General features: G+C 43.6%; 1 protein-coding gene and 1 long non-coding RNA gene across 2 annotated transcripts in view; one reads left to right on the forward strand and one right to left on the reverse strand.

The window, feature by feature from the left end:
• Nucleotides 1–22,053, forward strand: part of csmd3b (CUB and Sushi multiple domains 3b) — a 3,002,015-nt gene that overhangs the window by 460,087 nt on the left and 2,519,875 nt on the right. The gene's annotated exons all lie outside the window — the stretch shown is intronic.
• Nucleotides 4,370–16,288, reverse strand: LOC139259481 (uncharacterized). Its single transcript, XR_011592576.1, has 3 exons — nt 16,199–16,288; nt 4,849–4,954; nt 4,370–4,522 (listed from the first exon to the last, which is right to left on the reverse strand). It is a non-coding gene; the product is annotated as an uncharacterized lncRNA (long non-coding RNA).

Raw genomic sequence — 22,053 nt, forward strand, 5'->3', positions numbered from 1 at the left:
GACGATGTGGAGGTTTGCAGTGACGGATTTGGTGCCTGCAACTGGTCATCTGGAAGTAGAAAGCAACAGACTATTGGTTAGCAGCAGGGGAGGGGGCAGGGTGACATGAGTAAGATCACATAGCACAGGCATATTTGAAGGACTGCCACTACTCCATTATATGTAGTCCAGAGACACTGCATGATATTTGCCCCAACCCTAGTCCACAGATACTACATCACATTGCCCCAACCCAGCCCGGGGAGTGTGCAGGATGCACTATCTGAATGGTGGCAGATTAGGAAAAGGGGAGGTGCAATGAGACCTGGGTGTCATGGTTCATCAGTCATTGAAGGTTGGCATGCAGTTACAGCAAGCGGTGAAGAAAGCAAATGGTATGTTGGCCTTCATAGCTAGGGGATTTGATATAGGAGCAGGGAGGTCTTACTGCAATTGTATAGGGCATTAGTGAGGCCTCACCTAGAATATTGTGTTCAGTTTTGGTCTCCTAATCTGAGGAAGGACGTTCTTGCTATTGAGGGAGTGCATTGAAGGTTCACCAAATGATTCCAGGGATGGCTGGACTGTCATATGAGGAGAGACTGGATCAACTGGGCCTTTATTCATTGGAGTTTAGAAGGATCAAAGGGGATCTCATAGAAACGTATAAGATTCTGACGGGACTGGACAGGTTAGATGCAGGAAGAATGTTCTCGATGTTGGGGAAGTCCAGAACCAGGGGTCACAGTTTTAGGATAAGGGGTAGGCCATTATGAAAAGGGGGACCTCAAAAGTAGTAATCTCGGGATTGCTACGAGTGCCACGTGCTAGTCAGAGTAGGAATCGCAGGATAGCGCAGATGAATACGTGGCTTGAGCAGTGGTGCAGCAGGGAGGGATTCAAATTCCTGGGGCATTGGAATCGGTTCTGGGGGAGGTGGGACCAGTACAAACCGGACGGTCTGCACCTGGGCAGGACCGGAACCAATGTCCTAGGGGGAGTGTTTTCTAGTGCTGTTGGGGAGTAGTTAAACGAATATGGCAGGGGGATGGGAACCAATGCAGGGAGACAGAGGGAAACAAAAAGGAGGCAAAAGCAAAAGACAGAAAGGAGATGAGGAAAAGTGGAGGGCAGAGAAATCCAAGGCAAAGAACAAAAAGGGCCATTGTACAGCAAAATTCTAAAAGGACAAAGGGTGTTAAAAATACAAGCCTGAAGGCTTTGTGTCTTAATGCAAGGAGTATCCGCAATAAGGTGGATGAATTAACTGTGCAAATAGATGTTAACAAATATGATGTGATTGGGATTACGGAGACGTGGCTCCAGGATGATCAGGGCTGGGAACTCAACATCCAGGGGTATTCAACATTCAGGAAAGATAGAATAAAAGGAAAAGGAGGTGGGGTAGCATTGCTGGCTAAGGAGGAAATTAAGGCAATAGTTCGGAAGGACATTAGCTTGGATGATGTGGAATCTATATGGATAGAGCTGCAGAACACCAAAGGGCAAAAAACGTTAGTGGGAGTTGTGTACAGACCTCCAAACAGTAGGAGTGATGTTGGGGATGGCATCAAACATGAAATTAGGGATGCGTGCAACAAAGGTGCAGCAGTTATAATGGGTGACTTTAATATGCACATAGATTGGGTTAACCAAACTGGAAGCAATACGGTGGAGGAGGATTTCCTGGAGTGCATAAGGGATGGTTTTCGAGCCCAATATGTCGGGGGGGGAGGCCATCTTAGACTGGGTGTTGTGTAATGAGAGAGGATTAATTAGCAATCTCATTGTGCGAGGCCCCTTGGGGAAGAGTGACCATAATATGGTGGAATTCTGCATTAGGATGGAGAATGAAACAGTTAATTCAGAAACCATGGTCCAGAACTTAAAGAAGGGTAACTTTGAGGTATGAGGCGTGAATTGGCTAGGATAGATTGGCGAATGATACTTAAGGGGTTGACTGTGGATGGGCAATGGCAGACATTTAGAGACCGCATGGATGAACTACAACAATTGTACATCCCTGTCGTGCGTAAAAATAAAAAAGGGAAGGTGGCTCAACCGTGGCTATCTAGGGAAATCAGGGATAATATTAAAGCCAAGGAAGTGGCATACAAATTGGCCAGAAATAGCAGCGAACCCGGGAACTGGGAGAGATTTAAAACTCAGTAGAGGAGGACAAAGGGTTTGATTAGGGCAGAGAAAATGGAGTACGAGAAGAAGCTTGCAGGGAACATTAAGACGGATTGCAAAAGTTTCTATAGATATGTAAAGAGTAAAAGGTTAGTAAAGACAAATGTAGGTCCCCTGCAGTCAGAATCAGGGGAAGTCATAACGGGGAACAAAGAAATGGCGGACCAATTGAACAAGTACTTTGGTTCGGTATTCACTAAGGAGGACACAAACATCCTTCCGGATATATATAGGGGTCGGAGGGTCTAGTAAGGAGGAGTACCTGAGGGAAACCCTTATTAGTCGGGAAATTGTGTTGGGGAAATTGATGGATTGAAGGCCGATAAATCCCCAGGGCCTGATGGACTGCATCCCAGAGTACTTAAGGAGGTGGCCTTGGAAATAGTGGATGCATTGACAGTCATTTTCCAACATTCCATTGACTCTGGATCAGTTCCTATGGAGTGGAGGGTAGCCAATGTAACCCCACTTTTTAAAAAAGGAGGGAGAGAGAAAACAGGGAATTATAGACCGGTCAGCCTGACATCGATAGTAGGTAAAATGATGGAATCAATTATTAAGGATGTCATAGCAGTGCATTTGGAAAGAGGTGACATGATAGGTCCAAGTCAGCATGGATTTGTGAAAGGGAAATCATGTTTGACAAATCTTCTGGAATTTTTTGAGGTTGTTTCCAGTAGAGTGGACAAGGGAGAACCAGTTGATGTGGTATATTTGGACTTTCAGAAGGCTTTCGACAAGGTCCCACACAAGAGATTAATGTGCAAAGTTAAAGCACATGGGATTGGGGGTAGTATGCTGACATGGATTGAGAACTGGTTGTCAGACAGGAAGCAAAGAGTAGGAGTAAATGGGGACTTTTCAGAATGGCAGGCAGTGACTAGTGGGGTACCGCAAGGTTCTGTGCTGGGGCCCCAGCTGTTTACACTGTACATTAATGATTTAGACGAGGGGATTAAATGTCGTATCTCCAAATTTGCGGATGACACTAAGTTGGGTGGCAGTGTGAGCTGCGAGGAGGATGCTATGAGGCTGCAGAGCGACTTGGATAGGTTAGGTGAGTGGGCAAATGCATGGCAGCTGAAGTATAATGTGGATAAATGTGAGGTTATCCACTTTGGTGGTAAAAACAGAGAGACAGACTATTATCTGAATGGTGACAGATTAGGAAAAGGGGAGGTGCAAAGAGACCTGGGTGTCATGGTACATCAGTCATTGAAGGTTGGCATGCAGGTACAGCAGGCGGTTAAGAAAGCAAATGGCATGTTGGCCTTCATAGCGAGGGGATTTGAGTACAGGGGCAGGGAGGCGTTGCTACAGTTGTACAGGGCCTTGGTGAGGCCACACCTGGAGTATTGTGTACAGTTTTGGTCGCCTAACCTGAGGAAGGACATTCTTGCTATTGAGGGAGTGCAGCAAAGGTTCACCAGACTGATTCCCGGGATGGCGGGCCTGACCTATCAAGAAAGACTGGATCAACTGGGCTTGTATTCACTGGAGTTCAGAAGAATGAGAGGGGACCTCATAGAAACGTTTAAAATTCTGACGGGGTTAGACAGGTTAGATGCAGAAAGAATGTTCCCAATGTTGTGGAAGTCCAGAACCAGGGGACACAGTCTAAGGATAAGGGGTAAGCCATTTAGGACCGAGATGAGGAGGAATTTCTTCACCCAGAGAGTGGTGAACCTGTGGAATTCTCTACCACAGAAAGTTGTTGAGGTCAATTCACTAAATATATTCAAAAAGGAGTTCGATGAAGTCCTTACTACTAGGGGGATCAAGGGGTGTGGCGAGAAAGCAGGAATGGGGTACTGAAGTTGCATGTTCAGCCATGAACTCATTGAATGGCGGTGCAGGCTTGAAGGGCCGAATGGCCTACTCCTGCACCTATTTTTTATGTTTTTATGTTTCTATTTAGGACTGAGATGAGGAGAAACTTCTTCACTCAGAGAGTTGTTAACCTGTGGCTTTCCCTACCGCAGAGAGTTGTTGATGCCAGTTCATTGGATATATTCAAGAGGGAGTTAGATATGGCCCTTATGGCTAAAGGGATCAAGGGGTATGGAGAGAAAGCAGGAAAGGGGTACTGAGGGAATGATCAGTCATGATCTTATTGAATGGCGGTGCAGGCTCGAAGGGCCGAATGGCCTACTCCTGCACCTATTTTCTATGTTTCTATGTTTCGATGTACCCTCACTATCCAAGGGGAGGGCAGCACCCCCATGGGCAGTTGCCCTCCCTGAGGCACCATCAAACCAGCCACTCGCGCTTCGAGATCGGTCAGAGGCATGGTTCGCTGCAGACCGCCGCCTGTCCACTGCTGCTCCCTGTGGTTGTGGGACTTCTTTGCCTGCAAAGATGAAAATGGGAATGGTTACCAGAGGGTCCATCTGCTCTTGTGGTGCTCACAGATAGCCACCAAAGCACTTATACCATACTGTGTGCCTTTAATACTCTTTAATGGCCCTGGAAGTTGCATGTGATTCATGAGGAAGACATCGAAGTGCAGAAACATCTTTTAAGATCTCAGAAAGCAGTTTTAATAATGTGCAAAGATCATTCATGACAAATAAGATGCAACATTAAGCTTACCTATACCAACAGCATGAGAAAAAATAGTGTGTCAGATTTATAATTTAAGTAATGAAGGAGTGCATCAAATAAAATTGTACTCACTCTAACAACCCTGGAATGATCGCTGAACCTCTTCCAGCACTGTGTGAGGGTCCTTCGGACAGTGTCAACGGCAGAGACTGCCTCTGCTATTTCGCTCCAAATTTTTCTGTGAACAGATGGAAGGGATCTACATTGACCCCTGTTGTTCAATTCAGCCCATCTTCATTCTAATGCCCCGATAACGGCCTTGTTCACCTCTGGGCTAAAACTTCTGGCTCTCTGCCTGCACTCCTCATCCTCCATCGTGAAAATCAAATTCTAAAATGGCTGATTCAGCCCTGTGTGTACTGCACATGCATGGACGCTCCCTGCCTGCATTAATGTTGGTGATCGACAGCTGATCCGAAGCACAGGCAAAAGAAAAATAAAATTCCCCGAAAAATAAAAAATTTGCGCATGCGTAGAAGGTCTGATTTTTTGGGGGAGATCGCAACTTTCGGTTCCGGCGCACAAATTCTGTTGTGCAATGCCAGAGTTATCGCTAATGCTAATGATCTTCACCATTTGCCGAAAGTTGCACGCTCTGGCGGTAACGCTAACCCAACGGTAAAAATAATTATCTCCGCGATTATTGCCTGGAAACGGACAATATTGCTAAACCCGAAAATCCAGCCCTGAGTGTCATTCCCCCTTTAGCCATCAGTATCACAAGCACATATTTCCAGGACAAGCATAGAGTAAAGCTTTTCATTTTCCAAAAATATACCTTCACTCTAATCTCAGAAGAAAATCTTTATTGCCCAATCATGTGGCCTTTTTTGATTGGAGTGGCAATATATATTGCATTATCGTCATTTGATGCTTTAGACATGTGCGGACATAAAACCAGGTCCAGAGTTCCCCAAGTCTATTCATTTATAACATCTCCAGTCAGCATAGAAATGAGTTGCTCATGCTGTTAGTCTGGGTTACATCTAAACTCAGATGCTAGTAGTAATTGGGCAGCATTTTGCCTGAGCCTCCCATAAACATTCCGCTACCATTCTACCTGCCCTCGCCCCCACCCCGGATTGCCTGTTAATCAGTTTCACGATCAGGCTATCAGCATGTGCACTAAAAAGCTACAGGGAACACAAAAGTAATTTATCTGTGTGAGCGAAGAAGCTGCAAAGACATCCATTATTGCTGGAAGTGTGTGAAATGTCATTATTTTTCTGCAGAGTTACTGTTCTTGTAGCTTTCTTGTTATTAAAAGTCGGGATTGTTGTGGTGGCAATGTGGTTGTTCAAGTGGTTGAAGTAGAAAATTGTAGCAGGGTCACTGAGAATTACCAACTGTCTGGAATTGGTCAAAAAAAAATGAAAAGTAACATAATTCTAAATTCAAAACATAAACTAGGTCTGTGAAGTGCAGGTCAGAATTTCTAACATGGTGCATCATGTGAAGGGAAAATAGAAACTATATTTATCAGATGAAGATAGAAGTATGAAGGGTCAGAAAAAAACCCTAATTCTGACTCGACTCTACACGGTGGCAGTCGGGGTGGGGCTCAAGACCTCCCTGGATCAATTGCCCTCTGCTCGAGAGGTTCGAGTGGTTGGTCTGCTTCTAATATCATTTTTTAGCCAACCACTAAGAGACACACAAAACAGAGGGTACTAAAAAGTTATGTCACGATGGGGAAAAGGTGCTGAGACAGGTACCCCAGGCTAACGGTGAACGAGACCCGGGCCGGGAATTTCCTCCGAGCTGCTTGCACTCTCCCACCATAACTCTGCCTGCTTTATTTACGTAAATGGGAATACAGTTGCTTTCCTGGTTTACTACCTGAGCCACGAGCAAAGTTGCATAGGGTAAATAAGATCAGAGAGTTAAACACGTGGCTCAAAGACTGGGGAAATGGATTTTGGTTCATGAGGCACTGGCACCAGTACTGGGGTTAGAGGGAGCTGTTCCGATGGGACAGGCTTCAATTGAACCATGCTCGGACTAGTGTCCTGGTGAATCAAATAACTAGGGCTGTAGAGTGGGCTTTAAACTAATTAGTGGGGAGAGGGTTTAGATGAGCGGAAATGTAAAAAGTCAAAGAGCAAGGAAAAGGCAATAGAGCAAGGTAGCACTGGGGGAAAGGATAACCAGAGCGTGACAGGAAGGGACAGAAGGTATAAACATAAGAGTGTATCAGAAAGTGGGGTCAAAGAGAAAAATTGTAAAAAAAACAAAATTAAAAGCTCTTTATCTGAATGCACGTAGTTTTCGCAGCAAAATAGATGAGTTGACGGCACAAATATATATAAATGAGTATGATCTGATAGCCAATACAGAGATGTGGTTGCAATGTGACCAAGGCTGGGAACTAAATATTCAGGGGTATTTGACAATTCGGAAGGATAGACAGAAAGGAAAAGGAGGTGGGATAGCTCTGTTAATAAAGGATGAGATCAGTGCCGTAGTGAGAAATGATATTGGCTAAGAAGATCAAGATGTAGGATCAGTTTGGGTGGATATAAGGAATAATAAGGGGAAGATGTCACTGGTGGGTGTAGTCTCATCATCATAGGTAGTCCCTCGAAACGAGGATGACTTGCTTCCATGCCAAAAAGGGATGAGTTCACAGGTGTTTCAATGAAGGACCTAATATTCCAGATCCAGAACTACATGTTGAAGAGTGGAAGATGCCTGTGCATGGACTTTTTTAATGTGTGGTGGCCATTGCATACCAGCCACCACACGGGCTTGACAGAGCTAGGTATTGGTCCAGTGGCAAGGATTAATCAAGATGACTGGAGACCAGCTCTGCTGCATGGGCCTAGTGCACACACATATCACAGTGTGGGCTGGCCCAAGCTGCCCCAGGGCCCTCGCCTCTTCTGGGCCCGTAGTCTATAGGCCCTCTAATTGTAGCTACACTGTTGGACGGAGTATAAAGCAAGAAATAATCAAGGCTTGTAAAAAAGGAACGGCAATAATCATGGGCGATTTTAATCTTTATATTGATTGGACAAATCAAATTGGCCAAGATATCCTTGAGGAAGAATTCATAGAGTGTATCCGGGATAGTTTCCTTGAACAGTACGTTGCGGAACCAACCACAGAGCAAGCTATCTTAGATCTGGTACTGTGTAACAAGACAGGATTAATAAATGATCTCCTAGTAAAGGATCCTCTAGGAATGAGTGACCATAACAGGGTTGAATTTCAAATTCAGTTGGAGGGTGAGAAAGTTGGATCTCAAACCAGTGTCCTAAGCTTATATAAAGGAGACTACAAAGGTATGAAGGCAGAGTTGGCTAAAGTGGACTGGGAAAACAGATTAAAGTGTAAAACGGTTGATGAGCAGTGGCGGACATCTAAGGAGATATTTCATAACTCTCAATAAAAATATATTCCAATGCGAAAGAAAGACTGCAAGAGAAGGGACAACCATCCGTGGCTAAGTAAATAAATAAAGTATGGTATAAAATTGAAAACAATGGCATACAAAGTGACCAAGATTAGTGGGAGGCCAGAGGATTGGGAAACTTTTGAAAACCAGCAAAGAACGACTAAAAAACTAATAGCGAGGGAAGATAGATTATGAAAGTAAACGAACAAGAAATATAAAAACAGAGAGTAAGAGTTTCTACATAAAAAGGAAGAGAGTGGCTAAAGTAAATGTTGGTCCCTTAGAGGATGAGGCTGGGGAGTTAATAATGGGGAATAGAGAAATGGCATAGACTTTGAACAAATATTTTGTATCAGTCATCATGGTAGACAACACTAAAAACATCCCAATAATGGATAAACAAGGGGCTATAGGGAGGGAGGAACATAAAACAATCACTGTCAAGAAAGAAGAATTACTTGGTACAATAATGGGACTAAAGGTGGATAAGTCCCCTGGACCCGATGGCTTGCATCATAGGGTCTTAAAAGAAGTAGCAGCAGAGATAGTGGATTGGTTGTAATCCATCAAAATTCCCTGGATTCTGGGGAGGTTCCAGCAGATTAGAAAACCACAAATGTCATGCCCCTATTTAAAAAAGGAGGCAGACAGAGAGCAGAAAAATATAGACCAGTTAGCCTAACATCTGTCGTTGGGAAAATGTTGGAGTCCATTATTAAGGAAACACTAGCTGGACATTTGGAAAAGCATAATTTAGTCAAGCAGAGTCAGCATGGTTTTATGAAACGGAAATCATATTTGACAAATTTGCTGGAGTTCTTTGAGGATGTAACGAGAAAGGTGGATAAGGGTGAACCAGTGGATGTGGTCTATTTGAATTTCCAGAAGGCGTTCGATAAGGTGCCACATAAAAGGTTACTGCACAAGATGAAAGTTCACGGGGTTGGGGGTAATATATTAGCATGGATAGAGGATTGGCTAACTAACAGAAAACTGAGAGTCGGGATAAATGAGTCATTTTCTGGTTGGCAAACAGTGACTAGTGGGGTGCCGCAGGGATCGGTGCTAGGTCCTCAACTATTTACAATCTATATTAATGATTTGGATGAAGGGACCGAGTGTAATGTAGCCAAGTTTGCTGATGATACAAAGATGGGTGGGAAAGCAAGTTGTGAGGAGGACACAAAAAATCTGCAAAGGGATATAGACAGGCTAAGTGAGTGGGCAAATATTTGGCAGATAGAGTATAATGTGGGAAAATGTGAGGTTATCCACTTTGGCAGAAAAAATGAAAATGCAAATTATTATTTAAATGAAGAAAATTGCAAAATGCTGCTGTACAGAGCGACCTGGGGATCCTTCTGCATGAACCACAAAAAGTCTGTATGCAGGTACAGCAAGTAATTAGGAAGGCAAATGGAACGTTGGCCTTTTTTTGTAAGGGGCATAGAGTATAAAAGCAGAGAAGTCCTGCTACAACTGTACAGGGTATTGGTGAAGCCACACCTAGAGTACTGTGTACAGTTTTGGTCTCCTTATTTAAGGAGGGATATACTTGCATTGAAGGCAGTTCAGTGAAGGTTCACACGGTTGATTCCTGAGATAAAAGGGTTGATTTACGAAGAAAGGTTGAGCAGGTTGGGCCTGTACTCATTGGAATTCAGAAGAATGAGAGGTGATCTTATTGAAACATACATATGATAATGAGGGGGCTTGACAAGGTAGATGCAGAGAGGATGTTTTCAATCATGGGGGAATCTAGAACTAGGGGCATAGTTTTAGAATAAGCGGTCGCCCGTTAAAAACCGAGATGAGGAGGAATTTCTTCTCAGATGTTGTAAATCTGTGGAATTCTCTGACACAGAGAGCTGTGGAGGCTGGGTCATTGAATATATTTAAGACAGAGATAGACAGATTTTTGAGCGATAAGGGAGTAAATGGTTATGGGGAGTGGGCAGGGAAGTGAGCTGAGCCCATGACCAGGTGATTTTAACCACCTTCCTCCACCGACAGGAATGGTGTGGGTGGCGGGATATGATACCGCATTCCCAATGCGGTTTGCACCGCATTCCCAATGTTTTCACATTTCCTGCCATTTTACTTGCCTGAATTCAGGCATGGAGGTATCCTGCCCCAGAGGAGCAGGGGCCAAATTTAAATGAAAGTGCCACATCCCAGTGACATCATTGGGACGTGCACACAATTTTAACCATGGGGCTGTGAAGGCTCGCACGGTCCCCGGCACGTGTGCTCCTGTTGACCCTCTGAAGTTAATTCTCCTGGGCCTCACACTCCGGAAGCTCACTTCGACCCCCACTTCCCTGATTACCACTCTGACTTAAAATCAGCCCTCATGTTTCAATAGAAAATCTACTGAGTCAAAATAGGACTGAATCCATGATCTTTATTTCAGAACACACTAACAGAGGTGCACAATAGTATGATCTTAAGTAAGGATCATGGCCAGCCTCAATTACCATTTGTTAAACTGTGCACTTGGTTAATTATTATATCTTATTATAAAATTTATGCAGAGCAACTCCAGAATCTGCATCCTTCAGCCTGTTGAAGAAATGTTTGCAGCTGCACAATGCTGTTCAGGGGAAAGTATCTACATGTTATTTTCATGCTCATGCGATTTAAAATTGCATGCACGGTACTGTTGTCCTAAATTAAATTAAGGATATTGTTTTCATGTGGCATCCCACTGGGCACCAGGAGCTGTTGCGGTATAGTGGTAATTTTCTGCTGCAAGATTCTGCTTTGTCAAACAAATTAGATTATAGCCTGTGATATCTGTGACTAGGTGCTTCACAGCTCTTGCTTGTTTTAAACATTGTAAGGGTAAGGGGTCAGGAGCAAATAACCTTTACATGCCACTATGAATATTAATCTGCTTAATCTTATCTCTTATGGCATTCAGCCCATGCCCCAGGTAGCTGAATTAATTGATTTAGTACTTGTATGTTTTTCTTTCACAGTACTGCTATGCTTGTGTCCAATGCTAAGAGCATGATGGGATTATATAATCATTATCGATATGCTTTAATGCGCTTTGTCATGTGTAGATGAGAAGAATAACTTGGATGAACTGGTCAAGTTAGGTGTTGTCTTCACAAAAAAATGTTTGGAGATATTTTCATTATTCGAGGGGACGAAAGAAAAGACAGTGGGGATCATTTTCACCTTCATCCCTCAAGGTAAACTGGCGAAGCTGATCACTTGCCTGTTACAGAAATGGCATTACACAAAAGTGAAGCAATGATGTGCTTTCATATGAGTTATTTCAATGGATTAAGTTCTTATAAGCACAAAAATAGTTTATCAAGCTTTTTTCAGGAATACAGAGGTCCTTTAAAAGAATGAAAGAACTTGCATTTATATAGTGCCTTTCACAACCACAGGATGTCATAAGAAATACTTTTGAAGATTAGTCATTTTAATAATGTAGGGAATGTGGCAGCCAATTTGCACACAGCAACTTCACAGAAACAGCAAGAACTAAGTGATCAAATAATCTGTTTTATCAGTGATGTTGGTTCAGGGTAAACATCATCTTCAAAGTAGTGCGATGAAATCTTTTATGTCCACCTGAGAGGGCAGATGAGGCCTTGGTTGAACGCATCATCTGAAAAGCGATATGTCTGATAGTGCAGCACTCCCTTGGTACTGTACTGAAGTGTCAGCCTAGATTATGTAATCAAGTCTTTGGAGTGGGTCCTGAACTGACAATCTTCTGCCTCGGAGGCAAGAGTGCTACCACTTCCCAATTACTTTACAATAATCAAACTAACATCTTTAAAAAAACAGGCAGAGGCATTTGATTGGAATGTATTAATTGTTTAGTCCCCAAATTGAAAGTTATATAAAACAGTTTGGACCATTAGTGCCCCTTAAATCCTATGCTAAATCTTTAGCCAAATTTTCAGTCTAGAAATTACTGCCAATGATATTAACAGAGGAATGCTTAATGCATGACATGATATTCATTTGTCTGCTCCACTCAAAAAGGAGAGTATGAAGATATGAGCACAGAGTTGGAAAAAGTGGACTGGGAAAATAGATTAAAGTGTAGGACGGTTGATGAACAGTGGTGTACATTTAAGGCGATATTTCACAACTCTCAGGAAAAATATATTCCAGTGAGGAGGAAAGGGTGTAAGAGAAAAGATAGCCATCCGTGGCTAACTAAAGAAATAAAGGACGGTATCCAATTAAAAACAAGGGAATACAAAGTGGCCAAAACTAGGGGGAGGTCAGAAGACTGGGAAGCTTTTAAAAGCCAGCAAAGAACAACTAAAAAAATGATTCAGAAAGGGAAGATAGACTATGAAAGTAAATTAGCGCAAAATATAAAAACAGATAGCAAGAGTTTCGATAGGTATATAAAAAGGAAAAGGGTGGCTAAAGCAAATGTTGGTCCCTTAGAGGATGAAACCAGGGAACTAGTAACGGGGAACATGGAGATGGCAGAAACGCTGAACAAATATTTTGTATCAGTCTTTACGCTGGAGGACACTAACAATATTCCAACAGTGGATAGTCAAGAGGCTAAGGAGGGGAGGAATTTAACACAATCACAATCACAAAGGAGGTGGTACTCAGTAAGATAATGGGACTAAAGGCAGAAAAATCCCCTGGACCTGATGGCTTGCATCCTAAGGTCTTAAGAGAAGTAACGGCAGGGATTATGGATGCATTGGTTGTAATTTACCAAAATTCCCTGGAGTCTGGGAAGATTGGAAAAATGCAAATGTAATGCCCCTATTTAAAAAAGGAGGCAGACAAAAAGCAGGAAACTATCGACCAGTTAGCCTAACATCTGTGGTTGGGAAAATGTTGGAGTCCATTATTAAAGAAGCAGTAGCAGGACATTTGGAAAAGCAAAATTCGGTCAGGCAGAGTCAGCGTGGATTTATGAAGGGAAAGTCATGTTTGACAAATTTGCTGGAGTTCTTTGAGGATGTAACAAACAGGGTGGATAAAAGAGAACCAGTGGATGTGGTGTATTTAGACTTCCGGAAGGCATTTGACAAGGTACCACATAAAAGGTTACTGCTGCAGGATTCACAAAATTCTGGGACCCCCTACTCAATGGACATGTGTCTGAAATTTAAAAGGGAACTGTGTTAGACTTTTGGAGGCAAAATGTGGACAGAAGTATCTCACTAATAGGTGCCTTTGGACTAAACTAGGGCCTTTTAGATTGAGTTTGGGCTTTTTAAATTGTATGCTGGGTCTGCATAGGGCTGCTAACCCACCTGGGAGGCAGGCCCCAGGGAGACATTAGCAGTCTAACGAAAGCCCACTTATTAGGGACCCAGATACATACATATTTTAATAGTTCTTAAAACAGCTATACAGAAAAACCCTGGCATCAGCAAAACACACAATGGACAGTATCGAGACCTGATTACATTCAAACAGCACCATTCAAAAACCCCATCAACACCTTTGGGAATCTTGTATCATGTTAATGCTCAATCAGCCCACCAAAATTCTCACAAAGGGATCACATTAGAGTTGATCAGTCAGCCAAAATCGCACAAAAGCAGTCATCAAAAATTAATTGTGCACTCAGGTATAACGAGGGACCTTGGTGGTAACTTTTGGGCTGAGGAAACACTTTTGAAGAAACGTACCCGAGGACGCTCTGGAAAAGCACTTGGACTCTGGGCTTCTGACTCTGGCTTTGAAACATCTAACTTGCCGCACGAGGTTACAGCAACACAACAAGAAGAACCTAACAAGAAGCCTCGGAGTCACTGAAAAACCAACAATCATCCAGCGCTGACTCAAGGGAAAAACTTATTTACCATCAAAACATCGACCAGTGCTAATACCGAACACACCACAACCAGCCAAAGAATCCACAAGATTAAGGAGAGAGAAAGCAGTGTGCAACTGCTCTAAACTGTGGAGAAATCCTTTGCTGAGCATAGTCCCTGCAATTTCAGAGCCTAACTTAATTAGTGTACTGGTGGGAGGTGTTTTTTTTTTCACTGCATAACCTCTGTACCCATTGAGTTTAAGTTTTCCCCCTTTTTCTGTACATTTTGTTATATGCTATTAAGTTAATTAGTGTGATGTGCAATTTTCTAAATAAAATATTTGTTCTTGCACCGAACAGTTGTCTGTCTACATCTATCACATCCCCTAAATAATTTCAAGCCCTAGAACCAGGGAGAGGGACGATTCAAACCATCAAGGTCAGAAAAGGCTGACAAACCCACCACCCCCTACACTGCACAAGATAAAAGTTCACGGGGTTGGGGGTAATATATTAGCATGGATAGAGGATTGTCTAACTAACAGAGAAAAGAGAGTCGGGATAAATGATTCATTCTCTGGTTGGGAATCAGTAACTAGTGGGTTGCCGCAGTTATCAGTGCTGGGACCCCAACTATTTATAATCTATATTAACGACTTGGAAGAAGGGATTAAGTGTAACATAGCCAAGTTTGCTGACGATACAAAGATGGGAGGAAAAGCAATGTGTGAGGAGGACACAAAGAATCTGCAAAAGGACATAGGCAGGCTAAGTGATTGGGCAAAAATTTGGCAGATGGAGTATAATGTTGGAAAGTGTGAGGTCATGCACTTTGGCAGAAAAAAAATCAAAGAGCAAGTTATTATTTAAATGGAGAAAGATTTCAAAGTGCCGCAGTACAGTGGGAGCTGGGGGTACTTGTGCATGAAACACAAAAGGATAGTATGCAGGCACAGCAAGTGATCAGGAAGGCCAATGGTATCTTGGCCTTTATTGCAAAGGGGATGGAGTATAAAAGCAGGGAAGTCTTACTACAGCTATATGGTATTGGTGAGGCCACACATGAAATACTGCATGCAGTTTTGGTTTCCATATTTTCGAAAGGATACACTTGCTTCAGAGAAGGTTCACTAGGTTGATTTCGGGAATGAGGGGGTTGACTTATGAGGAAAAGTTGAATAGGTTAGGCCTCTACTCATTGGAATTCAGAAGAATGAGAGGTGATCTTATTGAGACGTATAAGATTATGAGGGGGCTTGACAGGGTGGATGCAGAGAGGATGTTTCCACTGATGGGCGAGACTGAAACTAGAGGGCATGATCTTAGAATAGGGGTTGCCCATTTAAAAAGAGATGAGGAGAAATGTCCTCTCAGAGGATTGTGAATCAATGGAATTTGCTGCCTCAGAGAGCTGTGGAAGCTGGGACATTGAATAAATTTAAGACAGAAATAGACAGTTTCTTAAACGATAAGGGGTTATGGGGAGCGGGCGGGGAAGTGGAGCTGATTACATGATCAGATCATGATCTTATTGAATGGCGGAGCAGGCTCGAGGGGCCGTATGGCCTACTCCTGTTCCTAGTTCTTATGTTCTTATGTTCTCATACAGATACACTAAGTGCTTATCTGTTCATATCCCCAACAATAATTTCTGTAAAATTTTTATGTGACTCAGTGATTGAAAAATCTCACTTGGGAAAGTAATTATTTGGTCTCAATGTACAAGTTTTCAATTGCAATTTTAGATGCAGATTTTGGAAAGAAGGCAGCCAATTTGAACATTGACAATAAAAGCTGCAATGATTTGATAGAAAGGGATTTAGAAATTGTGGTCTCAGGCTTATGGGATTTTATCATAAAATAATGGGATATACGGCTAGACTTTCCCGAAAGACCCTCACCGCCTAATTGTCACCTAGAAACACAGCTAAGGTTCTACAACTAACGCTGGCAAAAATATCCATAATAAAGGTAAGAAATACCGCCTGGTGAGAAAATGGATCTTGCACCAAGATTCTCGGTGGTTTCACAACGGTTAAAGCTGAAACTAGGAAAAACGGGCGATTCTTACCAGAATGAATGGTAAGTATTTAAAATTTAGTCCGAGGCTGCAGTTGGACCTCGGGAGGGGGGAAAACTCAAAAAATATTTTCTCATTTAAAAAAAAATACAAAGTTATAAAACATTTCAAGTCCGTTTTTAAGGAAATTGCCATTTTAGAATTTTTAAAATAATAATAAAATCCTTTAACTTACCTTTCTTTACAGGGTACTCACCTACCGCCATGTTTCAGGCTGCTTCTCATGGATGGTTTGCTTGACGGTGCAGATGGGTCCTCGTTGAGGCCAAACTTAGATCCTGGCAGTTTTCTCGGCTGTGCATGCAGATGCACTTGGATGGTTTGCTACCCGGCGGTCTTTTCGAAATGTGGGCGGAAGTCTATAAAAAATAAGGGAGAAACTTTCGCCGGGTGGTTTCTCATCAAAAAACAGCTGTACTGCCGAGAAAAACGCTGAAAATGAAGATGAATGTCTACCCCATTAACTCCTTGGGCTGGATTTTCAGGTCATTTGCGATCCGGTTTTTGCCGGGTTTTGATCTTCCACAGCGAAAAATGGGGTGGTGAGCTGTTTTGCGCCTGGGCGCGATCCTTTGCAGCGGCGCTTAGAAGCACTGCTAAGGAGAGCTACGCCAGATATGCAATGGCTCTCCTTGCGACACCGACAGAAGTTTCGACAAACACCCGACCCGTACGCTCCGAAACGTGCCCCGTGATGACCGCCAGAGAAAACACAGTGGTCCAGCCCTGCCGGCAGTAGTGAGGTGGATAAACTGCAAAAATGTTAAGTTCCAGTGTTTATTCTTTTATTTCTTTTAGCGATTTATGTTGAAAGGGAGTTGACAATGTTTTTTGAATATTTTTGTGAATTAGTTTTTTCCCCTCCCAAGTCCTCTCTTGGAGCGCTCCCGCCCCGCACTTTAGTTGGCGAGGTTCCTGCTTTTGCGCCGCGAAAGTTGTTGTACAATGCTTCCCTTTGCACTGCTGGCACAGGGGCCAAATAACAAAAGTTGCTCCACACAGCACAAATGTTAATCGAGCGATAATTTCCCCGAAAACGACAAAGCCGAAAATCCAGCCCCTGGATCTGCAAACCATTTTGTTCCTCACTGGTTATATAAATACAGCCAATTAGCTGATATCAACTAGGATGATGGTAGGGGAGGTGGAATTGATTTTGGTATATTTGGGTGAAGGAAGTAAATAAAAAATGAATTCAGCGATTCCACTTTTGATCACGATAAAAGAACATGTTTGGATTTAGGCACACCTCCAAATGATGAATACATTCACAACAGTTAACATGAGCAATAAATCTGTAGTGTATCAATGGTTATCCTTCAAAATGCTACGTGGGGCTGCAGGATGAGTAGATAAGTGCAGCAGAGGCAAAGTAAATAATATTGGTATTAAATTGGATCAACAAGGATATTAGAAGGAAGATTAAGGAAGAGAGGAATATTTACAAAATTTATGGAGAAAAGGGAGGGCATGATCATTGGGAAGGTATTACATCGTATGGAAGCAGTTTGAAAAAGATTTGGATACTGAGAGAATTCGGAATGGACTTGGAGTGGAAATTCTTCCAATATGTTATGTATGCAATAAAGGTTCAAACTGAATACTGTTTAACTAAGCAAGGTACAAACTTGGCTCTGCTTTATTACGGCCCAAAGTGCCTGACTCACAAAATGGCTGGCCTTTTATACCAGAACAGCACCATGTGCGTGCTGCTCAGTGGCCTCCAACAATGACACCATCTGATGGCTACAAACAGCATCTACATGACAATACCCTCCTCTGAGATCTTATCACAGTCTTTCACAGGTTGAGCCGGTCCAGTGCTTTATGCTCCCAGGTTGATCATCTCAGTTCGATTCTGGCCTTGGGTGAATGTGCGGAGTCTGTTGTGGCTGGTGGCTGGATGGCTGACTTGTTGGGGGTGGCAGTGACCATGTCAGGAATTGTAAGTCCATTTTTATTGAACAAGACTGTGATGGAAATTCCGGGTTCACTGATGACCCTTGAGTCCACTGAAGGCTGCTGGTAGGTTGGTTGGTCGTCGATGGTTTCTTCGTCCGACTGCTCTGGCTCGTCTGTGTGCCTCAGCTTTGTTTGGTCCATGTGTTTCCTGCAAATTTGACCATTCTTGAGCTTAATAACAAATACTCTGTTGCCCTCCTTGGCTATGACCGTACAGCGATCCATTTGGGACCCTGACCATAATTCAACACATAGAGGATCATTAACAGAAATCTCGTGTGACACAGTTGCGTGATCGTGATACCCTTGTTGATTCTGTCTTCTGTATTCAACATGATTACTTAAATCTGGGTGTACAAGAGATAACTTGGTCTTAAGAACTCTTTTCATCATGAGTTCAGCAGGCGAGATCCCTGTGAGTGTGTGGGGTCTTGTCCTGTAACTCAGCAGTATGCAAGACAAGCGGGTCTGCAGTGACTCTTGGGTTACTCTCCTCATGCTTTGCTTGATAATTTGTACTGCACGTTCTGCTTGCCCATTGGACGCAGGCTTGAACGGTGCTGACCTTACATGTTTTATGCCGTTAAGTTTTACAAACTCCTGAAACTCCTGATTGGTGAAGCATGACCCATTGTCGCTCACCACTATGTCAGGCAGACCATGTGTCGCAAACATGATATTGAGATTCTCTATGTTTGCCGTAGACGTACTGGATGACATGGTTATGCATTCTATCCACTTCAAATAAGCATCCACCACCACTAAAAACAGCTTGCCCAGGAAGGGACTTGTAAAATCTACATGGATCCTGGTTTGGATGGTCATCACCACAGACTCAGCGGCGATTCCGCTGATGCTTTGCTGAGCTACATGCAGATGTTGCACTGATGCATGCATACTTCCAGCTCAGAATCAATTCCTGTCCACTATACATGGGACCTGGTGATGGCCTTTATCATCACTATAGCAGGATGTGTGTTGTGTTACTCAAGCACAAACTTCTCTCTCCCTTTCTTAGGCATTACAACTCGATTGCCCCACAATATGCAATCTGCTTGAATAGACAGTTCGTCCTTGCGACGAATGTACGGTTTGGCCTCCTCGCACATTTGCTTAGGTACGGCAGACCAATCCCCTTTGAGGATGCAACCCTTTTCCACTGATAATATCGGGTCCTGGCTGGTCCAGGTGTTAACTTGTTGAGCCATGATGGGGGTACCTTCACTCTCAAAAGCATCCATGACCAACATTAAATCTGCCGGTTGTCGCGTTTCCACCTCCGGTGTGGGCAACGGCAACCGGCTCAAAGCATCGGCACAATTCTCTGTGCCAGGTCTGTGGCGACTGATATAATCATAGGCAGATAATGTCAGCGCCCACCTTTGGATGTGGGATGAAGCGTTGGTTGGTATTGATACCTTTGCTCTTGGAAAACAACTAAATGAGCGGTTTGTGATCAGTCTCTAATTCGAACCACAGACTGAACAGGCATTGCTGCATCTTTTTAACACCGTACACACAAGCTAAAGCTTCTTTTTCTACCATACTGTCGGCTCTTTTTGCTTTAGACAAACCTTTGGATGCATACGCGACAGGTTGAAGTTTCCCCGACTCATTGGCTTGTTGTAACACGCAACCAATTCCATATGATGATGCGTGACAGGCCAAAACTAAATGTGTACATGGTCATAATGTACCAGCAGCTTGTTCAAACAAAGCAGATTGGTGGCTTTCTCGAAAGTTCTGTCTTGCAATGTGCCCCACACCCAGTCGTTGCCTTTTCTTAATAGCACAAGCAGCGGTTCAAGTAAGGTACTCAGTTTAGGTAGGAAGTTACTAAAGTAGTTGAGTAGACCCAGGAACGAATGCAGCTCCATCACGTTCTGCAGCTTGGGTGCATTTTTGATGGCTTTGGTTTTCACATCAGTAGATTTGATGCCATCAGCGGCGATTTTCCTCCTGAGGAATTCGACCTCTGGTGCCATGAAGACGCACTTCGAGCGTTTAAGTCTGAATCCCACTCTGTCCAAACGCGGTAGAATTTCTTCCAGGTTATTTAGATGTTCCTTGGAGTCACGACCGGTGATTAGGATGTCATCTTGGAACATGATGGTTCTGGGAACGGACTTCAGCAGACTTTCCATATTCCTCTGGAATATTGCTGCAGCCGAGCAAATTCCAAACGGGCACCTGTGGTAAATAAACAATCCTTTGTGCGTGTTAATGTACGTAAGTCTCTTCGACATCTCGACCTACTCCTGCGTCATATAGGCTGACATCAAGTCCAGTTTGCGATGCTAACCTCTAGCATCGCAAACAAGCCATCAGCCTTTGGTTACGGGTATTGTTCTTGTTTTGAAACCCTGTTGATCATAGCCTTGTAGTCTTCACAGATTCTGACTGTGCCATCACTTTTCAGCTGGCCCATTCATTAAATTCGACCGGTGATATGATCCCTTCACACTGGAGTCTGTCCAGTTCAATTTCAACTTTCTCCCTCATCATATACGGCACTGCCCGAGCTTTATGATGGATAGGTCTTGCATCTGAGTCCACGTGGATCTGCACCTTGGCTCCCGTGAATTTGCTGATACTCGGTTTGAACAACGAGAGGAACTTGCTCGATACTTGGGCACATGTATCTTCCGACAATGACAATGCATTTATGCCGTTCCAGTCGCATCTGATTCTCTTCAACCAGCTCCTGCCGAGCAGTGTTGGGCCTTTGCCTGGAACAATCCCCAGCGGTAACTCGTGAACTGCACCGTTATGCGACACATTAATTTGTGCACTGCCAATCACCTTTATCAGTTCTTTGGTGTATGTGCGCAGCTTGGCATTAACAGGGCTCAGCCTGGGCCTCACAGTCTTAGTATCCCACAGCTTATTAAATGACCTCGTGTTGATGATTGATTTACTCGTCCCTGTGTCCAGTTCCATTGATACCGGTATCCCGATAAACTTCACATTAATCAAAATTGGTTTACCCTTGGTTATGAAAGAGTACAGTCCATACACTTCCTCCTCGGATTGCGTATCCGGATCCACGCTAGTCTGACTCTCATCCTCCACGTGATGTGTCGCAGCTCACTTGCTCATTTACGGACACTTGCGCTGAAGATGCCCCACTCTCAGACAGCCTTTGCAACTATATTGCTTAAATCGGCACTGCTGGTGCCGATGATTTCCCCCACAACGCCAACAGGGAGAAGTCGAATACATTCCCGCTGGCGGACTTTGGGCAGCCACAGGTTTCGCGAATGCAGCCGGATAGGCCCTGCCATGTGCCGCTCTACCGAACGCCGAATCAGTCGCATTTACAGTACTTGCCGAGGTTCGGTTCTTCACCGATATTTGCTTTAGACTGCTGTCCGTCGTCATACATGATTGAGCGATCTGGATGGCCCTTTTTAAATGCAACTCCTCCACCGCCAGAAGTTTGCGCAGGATCACCTCGTGGTTGATACCGATAACAAAGAAGTCCTGCAGCATGTCTGCCAACACCGTCCCGAACTTGCACGGTCCCGCTAGACGTCTCAGGTCGGCAACAAATTCCGCCGCGCTCTAGCCCTCCGATCGAACGTATGTATAAAACCTGTATCTCGAGATGATGATGCCGTCGTCTGGCTTGAGGTGCTCCCGTACCAATGTACACAACTCCTCATACGTTTTCTCTGTTGGATCACTCGGCATGAGTAGATTCTTTATCAGACCATAGATCTTTGATCCGTACACAATGAGGAACTCGGCCCGGCGCCAATCTGCATTGTCAATCTCCTTCATTTTGTTGTCCATGAAGTATTGTTTCAAACGGCTCACAAAGTCTGCCCAATCTTCTCCCTCCATGAATTGCTCTAAAAATCCAATCGTGCTCATTTTGCAAACAAAGGTTCTTGTACTTTTGTCGCCAAATATTATGTATGCAATAAAGATTCAAACTTAGTACTATTTAACTATGCAAGGTACAACCTTGCTCTGCTTTATTTAGGCCCAAAGTGCCTGACTCACAAAATGGCTGGCCTTTTATACCAGAGCAGCATCTCAGTGGCCTCCAACAATGACACCATC

Source organism: Pristiophorus japonicus, chromosome 1, assembly GCF_044704955.1.
Source record: "Pristiophorus japonicus isolate sPriJap1 chromosome 1, sPriJap1.hap1, whole genome shotgun sequence".
Classification (NCBI taxonomy): domain Eukaryota; kingdom Metazoa; phylum Chordata; class Chondrichthyes; family Pristiophoridae; genus Pristiophorus; species Pristiophorus japonicus.